Source organism: Sander lucioperca, chromosome 6 (genome assembly GCF_008315115.2).
Source record: "Sander lucioperca isolate FBNREF2018 chromosome 6, SLUC_FBN_1.2, whole genome shotgun sequence".
NCBI lineage: Eukaryota > Metazoa > Chordata > Actinopteri > Perciformes > Percidae > Sander > Sander lucioperca.
This window is the reverse complement of record NC_050178.1, coordinates 8,410,059-8,418,409: the sequence shown is the minus strand read 5'-3', so window position 1 is coordinate 8,418,409 and position 8,351 is coordinate 8,410,059.

Genomic DNA, 8,351 nt, shown 5'->3' with positions numbered 1-8,351 from the left:
CTCTCTTTCTGTCTGTCTATCTCTTTTCTCTCCAGGCTTATCTACCTCTCACCTCCTACGGCTTGCCATTCTCTTTATCCTTTAACACTCATTCCCCCTCCTCCTCTCTCTCTGGCACTCCCAACTCTGAGCACTCCCTCTGCACTCAAACAAATGAATCCAGCCACTTGACTCCTGATCCACTGTGCGGTTAAAGCAAATACTCAGCTCCCCAAAGCAGCCATATGGAGGGGGCAAGGGTTGCATTTATTCTTGTTCCCCTTAGGTTGTACCATTTTGTAAGAGGTTGAAAGTTCAGTCTTTGTTGGTCTTGCACAGAGTATGGCTGTCATTGTGTTTGCTCTATTCTATTCCACCATATTTACAGGAAAGCTTTTAATCATACAGATTTACGTACTTTTCAATGACCAGAAGATTTTGCCTTCCATGTAGCTTTCCATAACTACAACAGAAAAGGTAATGAAGGTATGAAGGTTATGATAACATTGTACTACTTCAGGGCAAGAAATGAACAGTAAACAATCAGACAGGTTGTAGACGAGCCAACAGTTATCAATACCACTTAATTTCTAGGTTAAATTGAAAGGGATCACACTCAAAATGTCTATCATAATCCCTTATTTCACCGGAAAACATTGTGCACTTGGTACAGTAGGTACAGGAAGTTGGTCTGTAAACTGTGGGGGATGTTCACGGACAGTTTGGATACACTAACAGTTCTTTAATTTTTTATTTCAACTAAGTTTGATTAATGTAGATTTCCTATTTTAAGTCTCATCTGTACGGTGGCCGACAGGGGCAAACGCCCTGCAACTTAAGAAAACACACGCAAATATGCACACGCGTTTATGTATTTGGTTGTGTTGTGATATTTGCAGCGCGTTTGCTGAATGCTGCGCATGTGTTGTCAAATTAATGAAGTTGTTTTTCTTTTTGCATCGCTTCTTTTTTCGGGGTTTGCGTGCTTTTCTTTTTGCATCGTTTCATATTTGCAGTGCGTTTATGTATTTGGTTGTGTTGTGGTATTTGCAGCGCGTTTGCTGAATGCTGCGTGTGTTGTCAAATTAATGAAGTTGTTTTCTTAATTTGCTTGTGTTTTGTCTATTTGCGTGTGTTTTCTTAAGTTGCAGGGCGTTTGCCCCTGTCGGCCACCGTACATCTGACTTCTTCACATCCTGTCTGCAATGTCACTGAGTTTCCAGATCTCTGCAATTATCTCGCTGAGTACAATGTTATTACTAATAGGAATGAAAGACAAAACTACAAAAATAAGAACCCAGATAGCAGACACATTTGGGCCAAATTTGTGCCACTTTTGGCACTTAAGGCTCAGTTACGGCAATGGCAAATGTTGAGTGGGCCAGATGTGGCCCACTTGTAATCAGCCGCGCCTGACTTGGGTTACGGCAACTGTCATGTGGGCCAGATGTGGCCCAAATGGAATGAGCCAGGCCCAACTTGAGTTACGGTGAGTGTCGTGTGGGCCAGACCTGGCCCAAATTAATGAGCCAAGCCCGACCTGGGTTAGGGCAACTGTCATGTGGGCCAGATGTGGCCCAAAAGTAAGGAGCCGGCCCCGACCTGGGTTACGGTGAGCGTCGTGTGGGCCAGACCTGGCCCAAATGTAAGGAGCCAGGCCCTACATGAGTTACGGTGAGTGTCGTGTGGGCCAGACCTGGTCCAAATTAATGAGCCAAGCCTGACCTGGGTTAGGGCAACTGTCATGTGGGCCAGATGTGGCCCAAATGTAAGGAGCCGGCCCCGACCTGGGTTACGGTGAGTGTCGTGTGGGCCAGACCTGGCCCAAATGTAATGAGCCAAGCCCGACCTGGGTTAGGGCAACTGTCATGTGGGCCAGATGTGGCCCAAATGTAAGGAGCCGGCCCCGACCTGGGTTACGGTGAGTGTCGTGTGGGCCAGACCTGGCCCAAATGTAATGAGCCAGGCCCTACATGAGTTACGGTGAGTGTCGTGTGGGCCAGACCTGGTCCAAATTAATGAGCCAAGCCTGAATTAGGTTATGGTGAGTGTCGTGTGGGCCAGACCTGGCCCAAATGTAAGGAGCCGGCCCCGACCTGGTTTACGGTGAGTGTTGTGTGGGCCAGACCTGGCCCAAATGTAATGAGCCAAGCCCGACCTGGGTTAGGGCAACTGTCATGTGGGCCAGATGTGGCCCAAATGTAAGGAGCCGGCCCCGACCTGGTTTACGGTGAGTGTCGTGTGGGCCAGATGTGCCCCAAATGAAATGAGCCAAGCCTGACTTGGGTTACAGTGAGTGTCGTGGGCCAGATGTGGCCCAAATTAAATGAGCCAAGCCTGACTTAGGTTATGGTGAGTGTCGTGTGGGCCAGACCTGGCCCAAATGTAATGAGCCAAGCCCGACCTGGGTTAGGGCAACTGTCATGTGGGCCAGATGTGGCCCAAATGTAAGGAGCCGGCCCCGACCTGGGTTACGGTGAGTGTCGTGTGGGCCAGACCTGGCCCAAATGTAAGGAGCCAGGCCCTACATGAGTTACGGTGAGTGTCGTGTGGGCCAGACCTGGTCCAAATTAATGAGCCAAGCCTGACTTAGGTTATGGTGAGTGTCGTGTGGGCCAGACCTGGCCCAAATGTAAGGAGCCGGCCCCGACCTGGGTTACGGTGAGTGTCGTGTGGGCCAGATGTGGCCCAAATTAAATGAGCCAAGCCTGACTTAGGTTATGGTGAGTGTCGTGTGGGCCAGACCTGGCCCAAATGTAATGAGCCAAGCCCGACCTGGGTTAGGGCAACTGTCATGTGGGCCAGATGTGGCCCAAATGTAAGGAGCCGGCCCCGACCTGGGTTACGGTGAGTGTCGTGTGGGCCAGACCTGGCCCAAATGTAAGGAGCCAGGCCCTACATGAGTTACGGTGAGTGTCGTGTGGGCCAGACCTGGTCCAAATTAATGAGCCAAGCCTGACTTAGGTTATTGTGAGTGTCGTGTGGGCCATTCCTGGCCCAAATGTAAGGAGCCGGCCCCGACCTGGGTTACGGTGAGTGTCGTGTGGGCCAGATGTGGCCCAAATTAAATGAGCCAAGCCTGACTTAGGTTATGGTGAGTGTCGTGTGGGCCAGACCTGGCCCAAATGTAAGAAGCCGGGCCCAACCTAGGTTGCGCCGACTGTCAGGTGGTGGTCCCAATGTAAAGAGCCAGGGTTACAACAAGGGCTGTGTGAGCCAGACCACATTTTATGGATGAAGTATGCTGGCCTGTCTTGTAGAGCAGATAGCCTTAATATGATACACTGGGCAAGAGTTATGTGGAAGTATATAGTGATGTTATGAGGCAAATAAATCTAGACTATTTATTTGATATTTGATTATTTTGAATGTCACTCCCCCATGACACCGCACTGCATTGCATTATGTTATCCCTGATAGGTCATGTCTCAGCAATATTTGGGGACAACTCAATTACAGTGGTGTGCGCAAAAGTATCTCAGACCACAAAATGCATAAAATGCTGAAGATTGACTACAACAGCAGAATATTCATATGCCACTGGATAGACACATTTTTAAATTATTGACTTTTACTGTAATACATTTTTTTTTCTTTCTCAGCATTTTGAGTTTAAAAAATATATTCCGCTCCCATTTTAAATGCAATGATGTTTACACCAATATCACATTTATGACGTGGATAACATAACAAAATAAAATACCAACTAAATATTATAAATAATATTATGAAAATGTCTCTCTCCCTGTAATGGCACTGTTGTGACTCAACAATAATCCTTATTCTGAATAAATCTGAGTTCTGACATCACTTCCTGTACTGTACATTTAACTGCACAACTGTACATACACATACACTTGGTAAATATGCTGTCCCTTTAAAATGTTGGAAAATGTCTCATTTATCTCATAATTTCATGCAAGGCTATTAGCTAGCATTTCTGAAGTGGATAAAACTGGTATGACTTTTTTATAAGAAGGGAAATGTAAAAAACAAAAACAAAATTGTGTAAACTGATTTCATTTATTATTATTCTAAAAGCTGCCCACCACAATCACACAGTCATATCTATTGGCTATTGAACATCTCCACTAAGGCATGTGTGGGCTAAGTGCCTTTCTCAAGGGCACTTCAGCAGTGGTAATGAAAAAGAAGGGCGTGCTGCTCTTTCACTTGACTGCCCACATTTATCCTGTCACTCCAGGGATCAAACCAGCAACCTGTTGGTCAAGCAAAATAAAAATGACAGTAATCAACCCACATTGTTCCTCAATACAAGAAGAAATGAAGCAGGAAGGCATATATAGGACATTGAGGGAAAACCCTACACACTTAAAAATGCTGGGTTAATTTGGTTACTCATATGCTGGGTTAAGCCTGAAATGTATAAATTTACCCATAATTGGGTTACAAAATGGTTAAACATATTATAACCCATTGCATTGGGTTGATGACGTTGAACGAAATCCAGGCTTCAGTTTTTCAACACTGCTGATCCGCCTTATTTTGGATGACATTGTTTTAACACGCACGCACGCACGCACGCACACACGCATATATATATATACACACACACACACACACACACACACACACACACACACACACACACGAGTCATGACATGGTATGGGAAGAATAAAAAACGTGACATAAAAGACGTATAAAAAACGTTTGTTTCGTAGATTAGATCAGATGGTTTAGCTTAGTTTAAAAACAGTCTAACGATATTACAATAATAACTTTATGTTTTAGCTTCGTTTTATTCAAGTAACGTTATTAAATATAAATCCTATCACGATTTGCGTTACAAATAAATACCAGCAAAGAACTACGGCGGGCGAAGACAGAAACACATTGAAGAGATCGCTCTATCTGGCACCCCGCCCGCTGGATCTTCACACAGGGAAAAACAAGCGCACCTCTTCAACTGACGTAACCCCCAGTCACCCCACATCGTCGTCTCTCGCTCTCGATGAGTCGGAACAGCAGCAACTAATTTTCTTAAAAAACACATCTGGTTCCTGGGGCAGGGAAGCGAGGTAAGCATTCTCATTTTACCGGTAGTTTGTTGCTGAAAATGTGTTTTGTTAAACAGTGCTTCTAGAATAAACTCTAATGTTACATTAGCTAACGTAACTTAGCTAGTTAGCTGCTAGCTGTAAAAAAAATTGCCACCCATTTTTAGACTTTAGACTAATTTACCATTGGCAATGTCCGAATGTTACCAACGGTCGGTGGATTACCTATCGTTAGTAACGTTTTATTCATAAACCGCTCCTTAAACCGAGCTAAATCAACGTTAGCTACGTTTAAGCGTGCTAACATTTGTCATGGCACTAACCTAGCTAGCTAGCTAGCAAGCCAATGTAGCATACAATGACTCACATAAGCTAGCCAGCTGCTAGCTAGCTAGCTTATGAAGTGTGACATTTAACTTAATTAACGTTATTTCAAAGGAGTCGTTAATGGAGACATTTCAAGGCTGTATCGTTGTTATCTTCTATGTCTGTTTGCACATTCAAAGTTACGTTGTCTATCGGTTTTCTTTTTTATTAAGATATATCTGAGTCATTGTATGCTACATTGGCTTGGTAGCTAGCTCGGTTTAAGGAGCGGTTTATGAATAAAACGTTACTAATGTTAGCTAATCCACCGACCGTTAGTAACGTACGGACATTGCCAACGGTAAATTAGTTTTGGATATTTTAATTTAGAAGTGTTAAAATGCGCGGCAAATTTTTTTTTACCGGTAACCGTCCTCAGCCTACGTTACGAATGACCGTGACTGTGTTAAAAGACGAACGCCGCCATCTTGCTTGCTGAATTGTGAACATGCAGAAAAAAGAGCGAAATTTGTATTCAGTGATTATGTAGCCTACTTTGAATGCTCAGGCTTGCATGTGTTTTAGCTGTTTGTGTAACGTTACTAAATGTTATGTATTAAGTACTTTTATGTAGTTCCTTTAAATACAAAATACAAATTGTAATGCTGACAAAGACAGGCGAACACATCGCCGGTTCCCGCCAATAGGTTCATTTTAGTTAGTGAACAACCTGGCAAAGAAGTCTTGCGTCAGTCTAATCAATTGGGACCAACGTGTTAAATTTGACCTGCATGAGCTATTGTCACGGAGTACTTTACCTCCATGCAGCTGAATTCCACTATGCAATATAGAAATTGGCTGATTCTAACCTGTGCTGGCAGTGAATTGTGTGTGTGTGTGTGTGTGTGTGTGTGTGTGTGTGTGTGTGTGTGTGTGTGTGTGTGTGCGCGCGCGCGTGTGTGTGCGCGCGCGTGTGTGTGTTGCCTGCCAAAATAACTATTCTTGATTATTCATTATGTTATTAGCTGTCAAATGTTGTTGGCGTAATGAGAATGACCGCTTGCTTGCTTGACATTTCTGAATGCTTATTGAAAGTGATATATGGCAGCTTTGTAATGTTTTTTATTATTATTGTTTTCCTGTAGATGGATGATCATGTTCAAAATAAACTTTTTACATTTGAAGGTAGGCACATTTTATAAAAGCTTATAAGTTTTTAGTAAAAGACCTATATGTACTATGAATAAGAATGGCAAAATACAACTTTTTCATGTCCAATACTGATATTGTAAATGTGGGTATCTGCCGGTAATATTTTCTGATACCACTGCCCCAAAATGCAACAATATATCCTGTAGGTTTGGTTTTGATGCAGCACTTAACAATCCTGCTGTAAATCAACAAATAGTCTGAAAATAGCCTAGGCCTGCTGTTACAAATAAATGTCTTTATGATCACTGATATTTTAGTATAATACTGGTCCGATCAACGAAACATGTCATCTATACGGCTTAGTATTTGACCAGTTTCCATGCAGAAAAAAAGAACCTGAGTTAAATTTTCTCTGGACTTCACACATTTTAATCAATGATCAGGTGCTGCAAATGTAATTAAGTTAGATTGAGTTCAATGAAGTTTCACTGATGTCACAAAGAGCTTATTAGTTCTTATTCAGTATCTCAAAGTATAAATCACATGAGAAGACATAGACCCAAAATTTGCACAAGGACCAACTCATCAATATTTTGAATGGAATTTCTACAGCAAGCGGTTCTAGTCAAATTAGGGCCTGGAAGAAGAATAATGATAAAAAGAAGAAACAAGAAAAGAACAATATAATGCATTGCTCTGCATGCACTATACTACATTTCTGGAATGCCGTGACATTTAAGAGGGTCTATACCAGGCACGGAAAATCAAGGAATTTGAGCATTTTGTAGTAAAGTCAGAGCAAGGTCAGGGAATCTTTTTTTGCATTTTGAAATGTAGTCGCCAGAATGTGATACAGAGTTGTAGAATTTTACATTTGACTTTTATGCTTGCAATATTGCAGACAGGCACATCGCTTTGCTTCTGCTACCTGTGGTGACGCTCCCCCCCCGGCACCTACAAAATCCGGAGAAAGACGGTCCGCCCCAGCTACGCCGAATCTACAAAAGCTTTCATAGGTGAGCAGCCTGTGAGTTAATACAAATGTAACAAATAAAACAAGCGTCAGCAAGTATTGTAACAGATTGTCTGAAGATTTGCAGACCTCAATACATTTTCCTTTTATTTCCCGCTTAAAATTGGTTGTGATGTGACTGAACCCGAACATCATTTCTAAATATCTGCCCGAACCCGGCCTGGCCCATTGGGTCCAGTCGGGCTCAGTTGGGGTATCCATCCTCTACTACCTACCTCTCTCAGACCTATCACACACGTGTCAGACCAAACCACTGCACAACAATGATCTGTTTCAGTTTATTGTTATCATTATTAAAACGAAATGTTGTTAGAGCAAACACAGAAAGACATAGTTTTCCAGTTGTTAACCCATTACTTAATACATAATTTAAATCCACATAGATTATATATAATTTTGGCCTTCATTTTATCACTCAAGCTTATGCCTGTCACGAGGGTTAATATCTGAAGTAAAGGTGTCTTTATAAAGTTTTTTTTCTCTCTACACGTTGGAACAAACATCGCTGAATACCTTACGAAAAGGACAAGCACAGAGGTCCCACATGTGCTTCTTCTTGGGGACAGGCATCTGTTATCGCAAGCCTTTGTTATAGTGCATGGACATGCCCTGGAGCACCCATCTCTTCTTGGGGCAGTAGATGCCTGCTTTAAGGCTTTTTATGTTTTTGATGTACAGTATCCTAGACCTTGTGCACAACTGTGGGAGTTTTTGCAGACGATATATGGTATCCCTGGACATGTTAGATCATCGGTACAGATGATGCGAGCAGTTAGCGGCACAGTGAACTGCAAACTGCTCATAACGTTATGCACACACACTAGAGTCTGGATCGGGCCGAATTTTTCTGTGCGAGCCCGGC